Source organism: Spinacia oleracea, chromosome 6 (genome assembly GCF_020520425.1).
Source record: "Spinacia oleracea cultivar Varoflay chromosome 6, BTI_SOV_V1, whole genome shotgun sequence".
Classification (NCBI taxonomy): Eukaryota; Viridiplantae; Streptophyta; class Magnoliopsida; order Caryophyllales; family Amaranthaceae; genus Spinacia; species Spinacia oleracea.
In genome coordinates this window covers 72,462,076-72,483,037 of record NC_079492.1, presented here as the reverse complement: position 1 = coordinate 72,483,037, position 20,962 = coordinate 72,462,076, and positions in this window count along the sequence as shown.

Sequence of the window (20,962 nt, the reverse complement as noted above, 5' to 3'; positions counted from 1 at the left end):
AACCTCTCAGGGGTCATGTCTCTGGCATAGTAGCTTGGCATGGGATGTGACAGTACATACTCAAGTCCATTGAGTTTGACTATTTCAACTAGCTTAGCTTCCCATTCAAGAAAATTTGTCAGGTTCAGCTTGACCATAAGCTCAGAACCCATGATGATGTTTTGATTGTTGTTTGCCATATTAAAAACTACAATTGAAAAGAATAAACAAATAAATAACCATTCACAGTTTCTCTTAATAAACTTAAATTCTAGCATACATGCATAATTCAATGTTTATTAAGCATTTTATTCAAGTTATGTGTTCCGGCAGGTGTGAATAAAATGATTCCAAGATCCTAAAATCATTGAAGAACTAAGCACAGTTTGTCGACTTAATCCTAGAACATCTTAGGTAAGCAAAAGCCTTTTGCTAATAGTCTAGAAACTATTCTTGGTTGATAGGTACGTCTAAGAACTTATTAGGTAAACCTATCGAATTTGCCACGACATAAAAGGACTCCTTACTTATATCGTTGAGTTTCACCAAAACTAACATGTACTCACAATTATTTGTGTACCTTGCCCCTTTAGGACCAATAAGTAACACCTCGCTGAGCGAAAACTATTACTAGATTGATGTAAAGGATATCCAAGCAAGTGTTTATTTTGGCATGGCACCTTTTAACTCAATTTTTAAGTTTGGAACTTAAGGCTCTTACTATGTTGGTTAGATTTTAAGTGAACTAAAATCCTTAATCATGCAACATAATCAAGCTTTTGATCTCATGCATTTTAAGACATATTTAAAAACAATAAATAACTTAAAACATGCATAAGATATTTGTGATCTAGTATGGCCCGACTTCATCTTGAAGCTTTGACTTCAAAGTCCGTCTTGAAAATCTCCGTGGGAGGCACCATTTTCTTCAAATAGGATAAGCTATAACTAATTACAACTATTTGATGGTACGCGGACCATATTTGAATTGAAAAATAACTTTGGTGCTTTAGACCAATTACATTCAAATTAATGGTACGCAGACCATATTTTCTATCCTATTTGGGCCATACTAGTCACTTTATAACCTGCAAAACAGTACATATACAATATATACCATTCACCCATTCATTATCATGAATGGCCCACATAGCTGGTTAGTAAAACACATTATGCATCACGTAAACATTTGCAGCAATTAATCAAGGGCACCAATAATCTACCAATTATTCAGTCCTTATTAATTCTAATCGAGTTGTTTTAACCTTAAGGATTTGTAGACCTAATCAAGAGTTTATGACTAAAAAGCGCTCCCACTCAAACCAATAAATTCATATGCTTTACTAATTTTAAACATAAAATTGTATTTCTAGTCTAACCGGAAACATACAAATTTAATTAAAATTTAAAGCTCATATAAATTTATAATTGAATCCAAAAATTTAATTTAATTTCAGTCGCATTTAAATTAATTCATCATTTTAATTTTAGTAAAATAATTAGAATAAATACCATTTATTATAATTATAATATTCAAAATTAAAATTCAAGAAATTAATTCAAATTATTAATTTTAAAATTAATTAAAATTACGTGAACTGAAATTTTCAAATTAAACATTCAAAACGATCTAATCGTAACGCAAACACCCTACGCGTTGCACGCCCATGGGCCGTACGCACACAGCCATTGCTGGCCATGTGCGCGCAGCCCATGCGCTCGTTGCATAGCTGCTGCTGTCCTATCGCAAGCCTCCGCACAGCGCCCCATCGCACGCGAGCTATCGCTCGCAGTGCGCGCGCGCGAGATCGCTCGCTGGGCGCGCGACATCGCTCGCTGGGCGCGCTGGCTCGCTCGCTGTGCGCGCGAGCCATCGCTCGCTGGGGCGCGACATCGCTCGCTGGGCGGGCGACATCGCGCGCTGTGCGCGCGAGTAGTGCTGGGCGCAGCGCTCGTGGCACGCGAGCTTGCGCTCGCTGCGCGCGAGGCTGCGCGCACTTGTGCGAGGCAGCGCGCGTTGTGGCGCAGCTCGCTTGCTGCCCACACGCGACTGCCTTGGCTCGCCCTTCGCCCATGCCCATTCGTTCATTGCTCGTGGCACACGACACAAGGCAGGGCTGCTGCCTTGTGCTCGTGCACTACGCCCTTGCTCATTGCATTCGTGCCGCACGGGTGACGAGCTCCCTTGCTCGTCGTCGCATGCCCGCATTATACAACACCCCTTAAGGGTAACACGAAGCGTCCATTGCTTCGTGCGTGCAAGTTATTTGAACGAATCGCATAAAAATTTAAAATTTATATTTAAAATTAATGACAAATTAATAAATATTATTAATTTCATAATTTTAGGGCGAAAAAATCGAAAATTTATTATCCAATTGATTTCCGATTGTTATGGATTCAAGTCTAGGTCATAAAAATTTAAAATTTATCGTAAATCTACAATTTTTATGGTGGTTTTTTAATCATAGGTTTCTAATTAAATTACAATTAATTATGAAAATCAAATTAATTCTAAATTATTCTAATTTTCAACAAATTAATCATAATTACAAATTAGATTGCATAATTAACAAGACTAGGCATTCAAACTTGTTAAACATATGCAGTAGGTCAATCAAAAATTCAAGATTTATCAACAAGAATCGCAAATATTTAATTTAACATCTTAAATTTACGAAATTTTGCATTCGAAAAACTAAAACCTTCGAAAAGTCATAGTTAGGCTTCGAATTTGAGAATTCTGGGTTCGGCAGAAAAATTTTTTGTCAAAATTTTAGAATGCCTTTTACATGCGGAATTGACACAAAAATCACTCAATTCGGATGAGTAATGAAGAAACTGCCGAAAAACTGCGTACATATAATTAAATAAACGCAATTTGCAATTAATTAACAATTACGAAAATTAATCACCCCTTTTAATTCTTGCAAATTTGTAATATTTAACCATGTTCATGCAATTTAGATTATGAAAATAATAAGGGGCTCGTGATACCACTATTAGGTTATGATACATATGACACTACATAGATCATGCGGAAACAACCATTAACCCAGGACAACATATTATTTACACATAATCATATAGCATAATTTAGATGCATACTCTTTGTTGCGTGCCCTCCCTAGCTGCGCCCGAACCGAACAAGAACAAGTCTTTTAGGACTCCAAGTGTCGTCCCTCCGTAGATAGTCCACAGCACGTCCGGATCCGCCTTAAGATTGACCAACTAGAATCGCCCTTAAGGTACTAGAAAATTTCGGCACTTTTTGAGCAAGATGTGTTTTAATTTTCTCTCAAAAAACTCACTTTTGAATACTTTGAAACTTGTGTATAAATTATGACCCCTAGGCCTTTATTTATAGAGTTATGGAAAAGGAATCGTAATCCTAGTAGGATACGAATTAATTGAAATTAGAATCCTACATGAATTCTATTTAATTAATTAATTTAATCAGGAATAGAAATTTAATCATACACTGACTCTTGTAGATTCAGGAATCACGCATGAGCACAAACTCACACACACACGGCAGCCACAAGGGCTGCCCATGCGCGTGCGAGCAGCAGCCCACGCAGCACGGCCCACGCATCCGTGGCCCTTGGCGCGCGCGCTGGGCCTGCCTTGCGGTAGGCCTGGGCGCTGCCTTGGCTGGGCTTGTGGCGCGCATGCTTGCTGGGCGATGGCCCGGCTTCGTGCTGGGCCTTCGTCCGGCAGGCCTCGTCCGATGCTAATTCGTACGATACGCTTCCGATTAAATTTCCATTTCCGGAATCTATTTCCGATACGAACAATATTTAATATTTCCGATTCCGGAATTAATTTCCGTTTCGAACAATATTTAATATTTCCGTTTCCGGAATTATTTTCCGATTCCGGCAATATTTCCGATTCTGACAATATTTCCGTTTCCGGCAATATTTCCGATTCTGGTAATATTTCCATTTCCAATAATATTTTCCGATACGTACCATGTTTCCGTTTCCGGCAACATCTACGACTTGGATAATATTCATATTTCCGATACGATCCATATTTCCGTTTCCGGCAATATCATCGTTTCCGGAGTATTCATTTCTTGCCTGTGACGATCTTAGCTCCCACTGAAACCAAGATCCGTCGGTTCCGAATATTCATAGATGGAGTATTTAATGCCATTAAATACTTGATCCGTTTACGTACTATTTGTGTGACTCTACGGGTTCAGTCAAGAGTAAGCTGTGGATTAATATCATTAATTCCACTTGAACTGAAGCGGCCTCTAGCTAGGCATTCAGCTCACTTGATCTCACTGAATTATTAACTTGTTAATTAATACTGAACCGCATTTATTAGACTTAACATAGAATGCATACTTGGACCAAGGGCATTATTTCCTTCAGTTTGAACATATGAACAAGTTGAATGCGCGCAATGTTGCTATGGTGTTTGCACCAAATATGACTCATGTGAGTAAAAAATAATAATTTGTTCTAATGTCCATTGCAAATACATATGATTATGATGCTTGGTGTGATAAATCTGAGAAGGTATTACACGCGATATACTCTCTTGATTTTAATCAGCTCATATTGTATTTTAAAATAAAAAGAAATTTGTTTACGTTTATGCAGCCTAATGAACGTAATTGTGTCATGGAAGTGTATTTTCAGCATTCGGAAACAAAGTTGTATTTTATTTAGTTTTTATGTAATCTCGCACGCATCGCGGACATATAAAACTAGTTTTATATATTAGATTAGATTAGTTTTTTATTTTGAATTGAATTTCATTTTAAATTTATTTTTAATTATTAGGGTGATTGCTTTTGGATGAAATTGTACATGCGTAATATTAATAATTAATTAATTGATAAAAATATCTACGTGACACCTAATTATTTATCTACATGGCACTCAACTTTTTTAATTCAAAAATCATTTCGAAATCTTATTTTTCATTATATCTACATGACACCTAATTATTTATCTACGTGGCATTTGACTTTTTTAATTCACAATATAATTTTGAAATCTTATTTTTCATTGGCCGAAACCATTAGATTTCCTACGTGGTGCTCTAATATTGGATTAATGTTTGATTTTGGATTGAATTATATTTTAGATTAGTGTTTGATTTTGGATTAATTTTATTATTAGAGTGTTTGATTTTAGGTGGAATTGTATATATTAGTAATTAATTAAAATATCTATGTGGCACCTAATTAATTATCTATGTGACACTCGGTTTTTTTTAATTCAAAAATATATTAGAAATCTTATTTTTCATTGGCCGAAACCATTAGATATCCTACGTGGCGCCCTAATAATTCATTAACTATGCCTCCTTTATATATTAGATTATTTATTAGATTATTTATTTTAAAAAATTGATAGTAGTTGAATTATGTATTGTACTCAGTAGTAAAAGAGGATGTGAATAAAAGTGGGACCACAAGAGATATGAAGAGTAATATAATTGAAAGTGGGGGCCACGACATGTCAAAAATAGGAAGTGTAGACACCTACATTGTCCCTAGGCCCAAAACGGTGTATTCGATGATGAAACCAACACTATTTGACTAAGCTTTCCTAAGAATGCGACGAACAACCTGTGACTGACTGACAATCTCAAAAACCATATTTCCATTTTTAGTAACTGCTATTTATAGTAACGGCTATGCTTAACCGCTTCCCAGAATAGTAATCGTAGAAGATAGGTTTTCAAGTGATTGGATTGCATTATAATTAATCCTTGAAGAAAGGATAAAAGTTGCATTCCAACTGATATCCTTAAAAGAGATAAAACCATGAGTGGGATATAAGATTCGTATAAAATCGGATAAAACTGGAAAAGTGAAAGTAAAACATCAGCGCTAGAAAATTCTAGCGCTAGGCACACATGCGTCACAATTATTCCAGCACACTAAAGTCAACGCCACTATTTTCTGGCGCTACAGTTTGGTTCTCACCCAATCACGTCAAAGATAATTTTTTTGAACAACTGGCAATGACTCGGCACGAATCATATCCAACACTTCCTTTGCTAGTGTGGAATATTATAGAGCTCCTGATCAGAGCGCTAGAATTTCTGGTGGTGCTGCTTGTGTTTTAGTGAAATTCTATCGCTTCCAATATCTATCCTATTCCGGCATGTTACGCTATAAATAGACCCTCTAAATTTCGGAAAATAACACACAATTCCCACATAATACCCTGAAGGAAATAATGCCCTGGTCCAAGTATGCATTTAATGTTAAGTCTAATAAATGCGGTTCAGTATTAATTAAACAAATTAATAATTCAGTGAGATCAAGTGAGCTGAATGCCTAGTTAGAGGCCGCTTCAGTTCAAGTGGAATTAATGATATTAATCCACAGCTTACTCTTGACTGAACCCATGGGGTCACACAAATAGTACGTAAACGGATCAAGTATTTAATGGCATTAAATACTCCATCTATGGTTATTCGGAATCGACGGATCTTGGTTTCAGTGGGAGCTAAGATCGTCAAAGGCAAGTAAATGAATACTACGGAAACGATGATATTGCCGGAAACGGAAATATGGATCGTATCAGAAATATAAATATTATCCAAGTCGTAGATGTTGCCGGAAACGGAAACATGGTACGTATCGGAAAATATTATCGAAAATGGAAATATTGCCGGAATCGGAAATATTGCCGGAAACGGAAATATTGTCAGAATCGGAAATATTATCGGAATCGGAAAATAATCCCGGAAACGGAAATATTAAATATTTGTTCGAAACGGAAATTAATTCCGGAATCGGAAATGTTAAATATTGTTCGTATCGGATATGAATTCCGGAATCGGGAATTTAATCGGAAGCGTATCGTACGAATTAGCATCGGACGAGACTTGCTAGACGAAGGCCCAGCATGAAGCCAGACCGTTGCCCAGCAAGCCACACGCATCAACACACGCCAAAGCCTCGCCAGGCCCAGCGCAAGGCCAAGTCCAGCAAGGCATGGCGCGCGCGCTCAGCGAATGGACTGTGAGCATTGGGCCAAGGCGTCGTGCAGCTCGCGTGGGCCGCGAGGCATGCGCGCGGGCTGTGCGGTACTTGTGCTCGTGCTCGTGTGCGTGCTATACGAATCCTAAAGCTATCGGAAGTCGTGCTATGATTAAATCCTAATCCTAAAAGATAAAATTAATTATTTAGAGTTTTAAAAGGATTCTAATTAATTAATTAGTATTCTAACAGGATTCGAAATCCTTTTCCATCGTTCTATAAATATATGCCTAGGGTCATAAATTTATACACGAGTTTTTTAACAAGTATCAATACAATAAAAGCTGTGATTTTTTACCAGAAAAATCAGTCACATTACTTGCCCATTTAGCCGAAAATAATAGTACCTTAAGGGCGAATCTAGTTGGTCAATCTTAAGGCGGATCCGGACGTGCTGTGGACTATCTACGGAGGGACGACACTTGGAGTCCTAAAGACTTGTTCTTGTCCGGTTCGGGCACAGCTAGGGAGGGCACGCTACAAAGTGTATGCATCTGAATTATGCTAACTGATTATGTGTAAATAATATGTTTCCTGGCATTAAGGTTTTTCCGCATGATTTATGTTTTTCATATGTATCATAACCTAACAGTGGTATCACGAGCCTCTTATTATTTGCATAATCTAAATTGCATAACATGGTTAAATTTTACAAATTTGCAAAGAATTAAAAGGGGTGATTAATTTTCGTACTTGTTAATTAATTGCAAATTGCGTTTATTTAATTATATGTACGTAGTTTTTCGGCAGTTTATTCGTTACTCATCCAAATCGAGTGATTTTTGTGTCAATTCCTCATGTAAAAGGCATTCTAAAATTTTGACAAAAATAATTTTTTTCGGCCGAACCTTGAATTCTCAAATTCGAAGCCTAACTATGACTTTTCGGAGGTTTTAGTTTTTCGAACGCAAAAGTTTGTAAATTTAAGATGTTAAATTGAATATTTGCGATTCTTGTTGATAAATCTTGAATTTTTGATTGACCTACTGTATATGTTTAACAATTTTGAATGCCTAGACTTGTTAAATATACAACCTAATTTGTAATTATGATTAATTTGTTGAAATTCGAATAATTTAGAATTGATTTGATTTTCATAATTAATTAATGATTTAATTAGGAATCCATGATTAAAAACCACCATAAAAATTGTTAATTTGAATCCAAGTTAATCGAAAATTAATTGATTAATAAATTTTCGATTTTTCGCCCTAAAATTATGAAATTAATACTTCCTCCGTCTTTTAATACTCGCAACGTTCCTTAGTTTCACGCATGCCAATGCACAACTTTGATCATTTATATCTTAAATTCTCTTTATGCAAAAATTATAAAAAGTTGATATTTTGAAAATACACATTGAGACGAATCTAACAAGATCTCACATGACTATGTTTTATCTTATATAAAAAACACTAAGAATAGTCAAAGTAGATTATATGAATAGTGGAAAAAGTCCAAAGGTTGCGAGTATTAAAAGACGGAGGAAGTATGATTTATTAATTTGTCATTAATTTTGAATTAAAAATTTTAAATTTTTATGAAATAAGCTCATGAATGTTGCACGCACAAAGCAATGGAAGCTACGTGTTACCCTTAAGGGGTGTTGTATAGTGCGGGCACGCGACGACGAGCAAGGGAGCTCGTCGCCCGTGCGGTACGAATGCAGCGACCAACAAGCTAGGCGGCACGCAAGGCTCGAAGCCTAGGCGTGCATGCTGGGCGATGGGCGAGGGCAATGGGCAACACATGCGACGAGCAAGATGCGTGTGGGAAGCGATGTGCTGCGCCACGACGCACCAGGCCCGCCGAGAGATAGGCAGCCACGACACAACACGAAGCTGCGCGCAGTGTAGCCAGCAAGGTTGCGTGTGTGCGTGGCAGAGGGGCAGTGTGCGTGTGGTTGTGCAAGCCGTGTGCAACGATCAATGGCACGGGGCATGGGGCCTCGTAGCTCGATGGGGCTTGGGCGCAAGCCCAAGTGCCTCGTCTTGCGACAATTGACACGTTTTGATTTTAATTTGAATTTTCAGATCGAAAATAATTTTAATTAATTTTAAAATTAATAATTTAAATTGTTTTCTCAGATTTTAATTTTGAATATTATAATTATTATAAATTTTTATTTATACTAATTATTTTACTAAAATTAAACCTTGAATTAATTTAAATTCGTTTAATTCAACTGAAAATAAATTAAATAAATGGATTCGATTATAATTTTATATGAGCTTTAAATTTTAATTAACTTGTATGTTTCCGGTTAGACTAGAAATACATTTTTATGTTTAAAATTAGTAAAGCATATAAAGTTATTGGTTTGAGTGGGAGCATTTTTAGTCATAAACTCTTGATTAGGTCTACAAATCCTTTAAGGTTAAACAACTTGATTAGAATTAATAAGGACTGAATAATTGGTAGATTATTGGTGCCCTTGATTAATTGCTGCAAATATTTATGTGATGCATAACAATGTGTTATTACTAACCACCTATGTGGGCCATTCATGATAATGAATGGGTGAATGGTATATATTGTATATGCACTGTTTTGCATGTTATGAAGTGACTAGTATGGCCCAAATAGGATAGAAAATATGGTCTGCGTACCATTAAATTTGAATGTAATTGGTCTAATGCACCAAAGTTTGGTTTTCAATTGAAATATGGTCTGCGCACCATCAAATAGTTGTAATTAGTTTAATTATAGCTTATCCTATTTGAAGAAAATGGCGCCTCCCACGGTGAAATTCAAGACGGAGTTTCCAATCCATTTTCAAGACGGACTTTGAAGTTGAAGCTTCAAGATGAAGTCGGGCCATACTAGATCACATTTATCTTATGCATGCTTTAAGTTATTTATTGCTTTTAAATATGTCTTAAATATGCATGAGATTGTGGCTTGATTATGTTGCATGATTAAGGATTTTAGTTCACTTAAAATCTAACCAACATAGTAAGAGCCTTAAGTTCCAAACTTAAAAATTGAGTTAAAAGGTGCCATGCCAAAATAACACTTACTTGGATAACCTTTACATCAATCTTAGTAATAGTTTTCCGCCATAGCGAGGTGTTACTTATTGATTCTAAAGGGGTAAGGTACACAAACAATTGTGAGTACATGTTAGTTTTGGTGAAAGTCAACGATATAAGTAAGGAGTCCTTTTATGTCGTGGCAAATTCGATAGGTTTACCTAATAAGTTCTTAGATGTACCTATCAACCAAGAGTAGTTTCTAGACTATTAGCAAAAGGCTTTTGCTTACCTAAAAGATTTTAGAATTGAGTCAAAATACATAATGTGCTTAATTCTTCAATGGTTTTTAGGGTCTTGGAATCATTTCATTCACACCTGCCGGAACACATAACTTGAATAAAATGCTTAATGAACATTAAATTATGCATGTATGCTAGAATTTAAGTTTATTAAGAGAAACTGTGAATGATTATTTATTTGTTTATTCTTTTTCAATTGTAGTTTTAACTATGGCAAACAACAATTCATTCAACATTCGATCAATTCTCGAAAAGGAGAAGTTGAACGGGAAAAACTTCCTTGACTGGCAAAGGAACTTGCAAATAGTTCTTATGCAGGAAGAAAAGGAGTATGTCCTGGAAGAGGCGATGCCCGAAGCCGCGGGCGACGGGGTCACTCAAGCAGCCCTCAATCGTTGGATTGATGCCAACAAGGATGTGAAATGTCTAATGCTTGCAACCATGGGTGCAGATCTGCAGAAAACGTTCATTAACTCAGATGCTTTCACGATCATCAGTGAGTTAAAGAACATGTTCCAAGATCTGGCTCGAGTCGAAAGGTTCGAGACCCATAGGCAAATTCTTGAGACCAAGCTTAAGAAAGGCGAGCCCGTAAGTCCACATGTTCTCAAAATGATTGGACTCATTGAGAATATGAGTCGGCTGGATCAGCAATTCTCTTAGGAAATGGCTGTAGACACCATCCTCTTCATAGCGGGTATGATCAGTTCAAGCTGAACTACAGTATGAATAGTCTGGACAAAATGCTCACTGAGCTTCATGGTATGCTGAAAACCGCTGAAAAGACGCTCAAAAGTGATAAGCAAGATGTGCTTATGGTGCGTGGGGGTAAGTTCAAGAAATATGGTAAGAAGAGGAATGCTAAGAAAGGTGGCAAGAAGGCCAGCCCGACTAAGCAAACTGGCGCCAAGTCTGAAAAGAGGAAGGTCAGTCAACCCACTTCTGAATCCGAATGCTTCTACTGCAAGAAGAAGGGGCATTGGAAAAGAGATTGCTTGAAGCTAAAGGAAGATCAGAAGAACGGAACAGTTGTTCCATCTTCAGGTATTTTCGTTATAGACTGTATACTTGCTAATTCAACTTCTTGGGTATTAGATACAGGTTGTGGCTCACACTTATGTTCCAATTCACAGGGACTAAGAAGAAGTAGAAGGTTAAGCAAAGGTGAAGTCGACCTACGAGTGGGAAATGGAGCAAGGATTGCTGCATTAGCTGTAGGAACTTATTATTTGTCGTTTCCCTCTGGGCTAATTTTGGAACTGGAAGACTATTTCCATGTTCCAAGTCTTACTAAAACCATCATTTCTATTTCTTGCTTAGATGCTAAGGGATTTTCCTTTTTAATAAAAGACAACAGTTGTTCGTTTTATTTTAAAGAGATGTTTTATGGATCTGCTAGATTAGTCAATGGACTTTATTTATTAGATCACGACAAACAAGTATATAACATAAATACCAAAAAGGCCAAAAAGGATGATTCAGATCTCACCTATCTGTGGCATTGTCGATTAGGCCATATAAACTTGAAACGCTTAGAAAGACTTCAAAAGGAAGGAATTCTAGAACCATTTGACTTAGAGGATTATGGTAAATGCGAATCATGTTTACTTGGCAAAATGACAAAGCAACCTTTCTCTAAAGTTGGAGAAAGAGCAAATGAACTATTGGGTTTAATCCATACAGATGTATGTGGACCAATGAGTACAAATGCTAGAGGTGGTTTCAGCTACTTTATCACTTTCACTGATGACTTCAGTAGGTATGGTTATGTCTACCTAATGAAGCATAAGTCTGAATCCTTTGACAAATTCAAGGAATTTCAGAGTGAAGTAGAGAATCAATTAGGCAAGAAGATTAAGGCACTGCGGTCTGATAGAGGCGGTGAATATCTGAGCTATGAATTTGATGACCATCTGAAAGAATGTGGAATTCTATCAGAATTGACTCCTCCTGGAACACCACAATGGAACGGTGTGTCGGAACGGAGGAACAGAACCTTGCTAGACATGGTCAGGTCAATGATGGGTCAGGCCAAACTTCCATTAGAATTTTGGGGACATGCACTAAATACAGCTGCACTCACTATAAATAGAGCTCAGTCTAAAGCTGTCGAAAAGACTCCATACGAATTATGGTTTGGAAAGCCTCCAAATGTGTCTTTTCTTAAGATTTGGGGATGTGAAGTATACGTCAAACGATTAATTTCAGACAAACTTCATCCAAAATCTGACAAATGTATCCTTGTGGGCTATCCAAAGGAAACAAAGGGGTATTACTTCTACAATACATCTGAGAACAAGGTGTTTGTTGCTCGAGATGGTGTCTTTTTGGAGAGAGATCACATTTCCAAAATGACAAGTGGGAGAAAAGTAGACCTCGAAGAAATTCGAGTCGAACAACAAACTCTAGAGAATGCTCAAGATGACATTCAGGATGAAACTCAGAGATCTTTAGAAGAATCTGTTAGGTTATGATACATATGATATTACATAAATCATGCGGAAACAACCATTAACCCAGGAATACATATTATTTACACATAATCATATAGCATAATTTAGATGCATACTCTTTGTTGCGTGCCCTCCCTAGTTGCGCCCGAATCGAACAAGAACAAGTCTTTAGGACTCCAAGTGTCGTCCCTCCGTAGATAGTCCACAGCACGTCCGGATCCGCCTTAAGATTGACCAACTAGAATCTCCCTTAAGGTACTAGAATTTTCGGCACTTTTGAGCAAGATGTGTGACCGAATTTTTTTTCTCAAAAACTCACTTTGAATACTTTTAAAACTCGTTATAAATTGTGAACCCAGGCCACATATTTATAGGGGTATGGAAAGAGAATTGGAATCCTATTAGGATACGAATTAATTAAACTTAGAATCCTACAAGAACTCTAATTAATTAATTTATCAAATAGAATTAGGAATTTAATCATTAACCAAACTCTGCACGTTTTAGGAATCGTGCATGAACAAAAACACTTACGCACACACACACGGCAGCCACGATGGGCCGCCCATGCGCGTGCGTGCGAGCAGCAGCCCACGCAGCGAGGCCTACGCGAGCTACAAGCCCACGCAAGCACCTGCGCGCGCTGCGCGCGCTGTGCGCGCTTGCCACGGCCTGCTGGGCCTGGCGTGGCCTTGGCTGTTCGTGTGGCGCGCTTGGCTTGCTGGGGGATGGCCTGGCTTCGTGCTGGGCCCTCGTCCGGCAGGCCTCGTCCGATGCTTATTCGTACGATACGCTTCCGATTAAATTTCCGATTCCGGAATTCATTTCCGATACGAACAATATTTAACGTTTCCGATTCCGGAATTAATTTCCGTTTCGAACAAATATTTAATATTTCCGTTTCCGGAATTATTTTCCGATTCCGATAATATTTCCGATTCTGACAATATTTTCGTTTCCGGCAATATTTCCGATTCTGGCAATATTTCCATTTCCGATAATATTTTCCGATACGTACCATGTTTCCGTTTCCGGCAACATCTACGACTTGGATAATATTTATATTTCCGATACGATCCATATTTCCGTTTCCGGCAATATCATCGTTTCCGGAGTATTCATTTCTTGCCTGTGACGATCTCAGCTCCCACTGAAACCAAGATCCGTCGATTCCGAATATTCATAGATGGAGTATTTAATGCCATTAAATACTTGATCCGTTTACGTACTATTTGTGTGACCCTACGGGTTCAGTCAAGAGTAAGCTGTGGATTAATATCATTAATTCCACTTGAACTGAAGCGGCCTCTAGCTAGGCATTCAGCTCACTTGATCTCACTGAATTTATTAACTTGTTGATTAATACTGAACCGCATTTATTAGACTTAACATAGAATGCATACTTGGACCAAGGGCATTATTTCCTTCAGTCTCCCACTTGTCCTTAGGGACAAATGTGCATTTCCTAATTCCTTTGTCGCTCGATGCTTGCTCTTGAACATAAGGTAAGAGTTGTCATCCTTATTATGTCCAGAGGTGTTCCTCGGTTTCAGAGTTCAACTGATCAAATAAACAGATAATCATAGCCTATGATTCATCCGAGCACGGCCATGCATTTCACAGTTTCTAGCTCTCCGAGTGGCCTTGTACAACTTTTAAGCATCTCATCCCGATTTATGGGAGGACAATCCCAATCTTGCGATCTTGAGATTAGACTTCGTTTGATAGGTGATTACCTGAGCGTTGCCTTTATAGCCTCCTTTTACGGTGCGACGGTTGGTCAACGTCAAAGCAACCAGTTCTTAAACAAGTAATCTCAAATCACTCAGGTATTGAGGATTTAGTGTCTAATAATTTTAATGAAATTTACTTATGACAGATTTTCATCTCTTACAGTAAAGTTTCATAGGTCTTGTCCGATACTAGTCTTCCCAAAGTAAGTATCTATGCAAATGATTATGACATTGCCATGTCCACATAGTTCAAGAAACAGAACTACTAGTCATCTTGCATTCTAATCGTCTAACGTTTTCTATGCGTCCAATTTTATAGAAAACTCCGACTAGGGACCATTTTCAACCTTTGACATTCAAGTTCACTTGATAGACATTTCTTAGTCACAGGACTGGTCATGACAGTCTATCTTGAATATATCGTCAAATTTGAAGGGACTCATCATTTAATACTAAACCAAGATTAAATGGAATATGAAAATACATTTCATATATGATAAATGTTCAACCCCAATGTTTTATAACCATGGGCCTCAAACCCATCTTCTAAAACAATTCATGGAATTCAAAGCTATGCTTGATTTCCAGTGCTACAACGTGAGTGTTGCTTCTCACTTGTTGCATAGGTTTAGTTATCATGCTTTGCCAATCTTAATATCCTTTTCATCGAATGTTCTTCGAGATATGATGATAAGATCTTTTCGAGTTTGTTTATTATGTGATCTAGTCTTTCTTACTTCGATGGTGGTTTTACTCATTTTGCAATGAAGAACCATCAAGTTAGCAGACGTTTTTCTTGCTTCAAGAGTGGTTCTACGCATTTTTCAATGAAGAACCATCAAGCCAGTAGATAGGTGATCTACCCAAGTTCAGTGAAGAACTTTAAACAACCCTGTTTTATTGCTTCTTAGGCAATAATTACTTTTACTTCAACTGTATAGGTTGCTAGTGATGCTTTGTTTGGATTTACCTATCCAGGCAGTTCATAGATATGTGGAAGATTCTCCAACTATATCTTAGAACATAGAAATTATTATTTTAATTTCCCACGCAACAACTCATGGTCTCCAACCCATGTTGCCATTTTCAAAACACGATGCTCTATAGCTCGTCTTTATCAATGGGTAACTCCAAAGGGTCTTGCTTGATCCTTTGCCAGTGTTTATGCGTGTAGCATCAATATTTAGCATATCTTTATTTCCTTGAATCAAGAACTATTCCTATGTACCTTTTTAAGTTCCATAAGTTTTTCTTGATCTCAATCTAGTTGATCTTTACTTAGATCAATAGAGATTGGTATATGTTCGTCATGCCTAAAGTCATACGATACGTTTTTGGCGATCCTCATATTATATCATACATGATAAATTCTTTTGCAGAATAATTCCCAATTGAATTCTATTCATGTAACTTTAGCTTATCTAGTTTCAGTAGATACTAAATTCAGCTAAATTCTTTGACATATAGGTTAAGAATCTCATTTAGACTCTTTGATGTTTAACTTAGTAAATGCTTATACATAGTTCAAACATCCTTTACTTAGATTTATTCACATGGGTCGAATATCTCCAATGGAGTCTTTCGTGTTTGATTTAGTAAATGCCATTACTTAATCTAAAACATTAATATAAGATCTTTGTAAATAGATCTTAATACCCAGTATGTACTAAGTTTCGCCTTGGTCCATCATTGATGAATAATTTCAAATCTAAGTCATTAGCATTTGAATGTTATTTCACAATGGAGAGATATGTGTGTGATACACATAGGACCAATTAAGTTTTATGTACTCCCACTAAACTTCTTATATATCTATAAGAATCATGTACATTTTATGAAACTAAAATACTTATTAGCTTCACTAAAATACAGTTCTAATTCCCAATTGCTTGCTTAAATCTGGACTTAGATTTCATAAGTTAGTTTTCCTTTTCAAGCATTTATTTGGATCCACAAATCCTATGACATACCATGTACATAGTTTATTCCAACATTTGATTGAGGAATACGTTTTGTCATCCAATTGCCATATGTACCAATATGCAATCATTGCTTGAATTATAGACTTAAGCATTACGATTTTGCATGAGGTTTCAACACAATCCATGCCATGAATTTGCTTGTAACCTCTAGCTTTGTGTGTGAACACAATTCCATGTTTGATGGTTTTTATCCTTAAAACAAACTTGCAACCAATAGGTGTGAAACTATTCTTGCAAATCAATAAAATTTCAATTTTGTCATCAAAACATTGAGTATGTTTTATGGCCTCTAACCATTTAAAACATTTGAGTCTATATATGGCCTCTAACCATTTAAAACATTTGAGTCTATATATGGCCTCTAACCATTTTAGGGAATCTGGGTTTCGTCATAGCTTTCTTACAAGTCACAAACTCATTAATCTACATGATAATAGTTTGACTGCAAGTTGTAGGTTTCTTCACTATTTAATAGAAGAATCTCATAGTTTCATTGACCTGATCTCTATGTTTCTTCACTATCTAATAGAAGAATCTCATAGTTTCAGTGACTTGAATTCTATGCCTACTTGGGTATAGAACATCAAACAATAGAATATCAATAGCCACTTGAAAGTCCTTTGAATATTCTGTTCTCCTTGAAGCACTTGTAAAGTCTTCTAAGAGATGTCTATTCTTTAAAGCCACTTCTAAAGTCCTTAAAGAATAAGTTCGGATTTTCTGAAGCACTTCGAAAAGCCTCCGGAATGTCCGTTTATGTTTGTTGTTCGCCTCGAAGACTTTCGAGGTCTATTTTCTCCCACTTGTCATTTTGGAAACGAATCTCCAAAAGGACATTATTTCGAGCAAACAAACATTATGTTCTCAAAAATTCGTGGTAGAAACAATACCCTTGTGTCTCATTTGAATAAATCACAATGAAACATATATCTATACTTGGGCCTTAGTTTGTTGAATAACAAACACTAAGCTCCCACTGAGTTTAGCAACTCTCTAGATATATATTATCGAAAAGATATTCTGAAATTACTTTTCAATAGCTTTGACGAATTTGGTTTAGTTTAGTGGTAGTTGAGCATTTTGTTTTAGAAATTATAGGAAAATTCTTTATGATTCATCATTGATCGAATCAAGTACTAATTGACTTCGATTATTCCAACTAAGATATGCCATATCTTATGGACCTAGATTGTGAAATTACAACACACAATCATTGATGATCATATTTGGTCTCAAGTAATCATCAACATGATCTAACCTAGATCTTTATGATTTCTTGCCAAGTGGATTTATACTTCTGAATCTTTGAACTAGCCAAACAGATTCAAACTTATATCACTTTGAGTAAATAAACCTATATTCACTCAAATCTGTGTGAAATAATAAAGTCATAAAATCTTTCTTTAGCTTTGATCTCTATTGTCTAGGCGTTCTAACAATAGTTCATATCTTTTGTTACTTTCAACAAGTAAGACTAGTTGTCTTAAAATGATCTAGAAATCAATCAACTTTCAAAAGTCCATCAAAATAGAGCTTTTGAATGTTAACTTGTTGATATGGTCTAAGCAACAATGCCAAAGATTAGTGGAACTCAAATCAAGGGGTTGATTTGAACCTAGTAAAGTTTTTATTGTTAAAGAGTTGTTTGTTTTAATCAAGCATATTGACTCAACCCGCAAATGACCATTTCATTCAAATAAACAAACAAACAAGCATTGTTTTTGTTCTTCTGAATGTGAGTCTTTCTGTGTTTGAAGCAGAAATTTAGGTATGCTGATTATGGAACAAAATAGCCATTTAGTTCCAGCCTTTGAAAGGACTTAAAACAAATTAGATGACCCTACAACTAATGTAGCATTGCCATGCTTCTTTTCCCACTTGTAGGTCATTAGTGTATCCTAGCTTCCATTGTTTGAGTTATTACCGAAGTAAGAACCTCAAGCAGTATATGATACCAAGGAAGTTTGATTGCTAGGTCACTTCTCTTTAAACATAAACTTATAGGTAGAAACGAAATCGTAAATTCCTTTCATTTGTTCCTCGTTTTCCTATTTCTTGTACCTTTTCTTATAGTCTTAAGAATTGAATTCTTTAGTGTTGACTTTTATACTTTGTTAGACATGTCCAATGTCACCAACAAGGTTCTTTACCATTTTAATTTATGTTGAATATTTTGTTTCAACTAGATGATCTTACCAGAAGCTTCTAAAGTTCTCTAAGCATTGATCTATTCGAATGTCTAGTAGCTAGACTCATTCGAGAATTAAATGGAAAAAGGATTTTAGGTTGTTAACCATTGGTAAAGCTGAGCGTTTAAACTCAATGCTTTATGATCTCAAAACTACATTGTATTTTGAATTCACAAGCACCAATCGGTTTGCCATTCGACTTTGATACTCGAAAACAACCATAAAAGTCGATATAAGAAACGTACATTTTAAATTGCTCACTTTCTCTCTTTTCCGTGAATCGTTCTTGGATTCACTACCAATCGAGGAAATTTACTGTTACCTTTCTAAAAGGATTTATTGCAGTGCAAGATATTTAATTATAAACAATAATTAAAACATACATTGAAGCATGCAAAGTCTAAACATTTATCATGAATAATAACTTGAAAATGAAAGCAATCATGCAATTTAAACAAGTCATTAGCATTTTATTCGAATTATGTGTTCCGGCAGGTGTGAATAAAATGATTCCAAGACCCTAAAACCATTGAAGAATTAAGCACAGTTTGTCGACTCAATTCTAAAACATTTTAGGTAAGCAAAAGCCTTTTGCTAATAGTCTAGAAACTACTCTTGGTTGATAGGTACGTCTAAGAACTTATTAGGTAAACCTATCGATTTTGCCACGACATAAAAGGACTCCTTACTTATATCGTTGAGTTTCACCAAAACTAACATGTACTCACAATTATTTGTGTACCTTGCCCCTTTAGGACCAATAAGTAACACCTCGCTGAGCGAAAACTATTACTAGATTGATGTAAAGGATATCCAAGCAAGTGTATATTTTGGCATGTCACCTTATAACTCAATTTTTAAGTTTGGAACTTAAGGCTCTTACTATGTTGGTTAGATTTTAAGTGAACTAAAATCCTTAATCATGCAACATAATCAAGCCATAATCTTATGCATAATTAAGACATATTTAAAGCAATAAATAACTTAAAGCATGCATAAGATAAAGGTGATCTAGTATGGCCCGACTTCATCTTGAAGCTTTAACTTTAAAGTCCGTCTTGAAAATCTCCGTGGGAGGCACCATTTTCTTCAAATAGGATAAGCTATAACTAATTACAACTATTTGATGGTACGCAGACCATATTTGAATTGAAAAACAACTTTGGTACTTTAAACCAATTACATTCAAATTAATGGTGCGCAGACCATATTTTCTATCCTATTTGGGCCATACTAGTCACTTCATAACCTGCAAAACAGTACATATACAATATATACCATTCACCCATTCATTATCATGAATGGCCCACATAGCTGGTTAGTAAAACACATTATGCATCACGTAAACATTTGCAGCAATTAATCAAGGGCACCAATAATCTACCAATTATTCAGTCCTTATAATTCTAATCAAGTTGTTTTAACCTTAAGGATTCGTAGACCTAATCAAGAGTTTATGACTAAAAAGCGCTCCCACTTAAACCAATAAATTTATATGCTTTACTAATTTTAAACATAAAAATGTATTTCTAATCTAACCGGAAACATACAAATTTAATTAAAATTTAAAGCTCATATGAATTTATAATTGAATCCAAAAAGTTTAATTTAATTTCAGTCGTATTTAAATTAATTCATGATTTTAATTTTAGTAAAATAATTAGAATAAATAAAATTTATTATAATTACAATATTCAAAATTAAAATCCAAGAAAATAATTTAAATTATTAATTTTAAAATTAATTAAAATTACGTAAACTGAAAAATTTCAAATTAAACATTCAAAACGATCTAATCGCAACGCAAACACCCTACGCATCGCACGCCCATGGGCCGCACGCACACAGCCATTGCTGGCCATGTGCGCGCAGCCCATGCGCTCGTCGCATAGCTGCTGCATCTCCCATCGCAAGCCATCGCACGCTCGTGGTGCTCGCTGCGCGCGCGCCAGCGCTCTTCGCACGCGAGCCATCGCTCGCAGTGCGCGCTCGCCAGCGCTCGCTGTGCGCGCGCGCCATTGCTCGCTGTGCGCGCGAGCCATCGCTCGCTGGGCGCGCGACATCGCTCGTTGTGCGCGCGAGCAACGCTGGGCGCAGCGCTCGTGGCACGCGAGCTTGCGCTCGCTGCGCGCGAGGCTGCGCGCTCTTGTGCGAGGCAGTGCGCGTTGTGGCGCAGCTCGCTTGCTGCCCACACGCGACTGCCTTGGCTTGCCTTTCGCCCATGCCCATTTGTTCATAGCTCGTGGCCCACGACACAAGGCAGGGCTGCTGCCTTGTGCTCGTGCACCACGCCTTGCTCATTGCATTGGTGCCGCACGGGCGACGAGCTCCCTT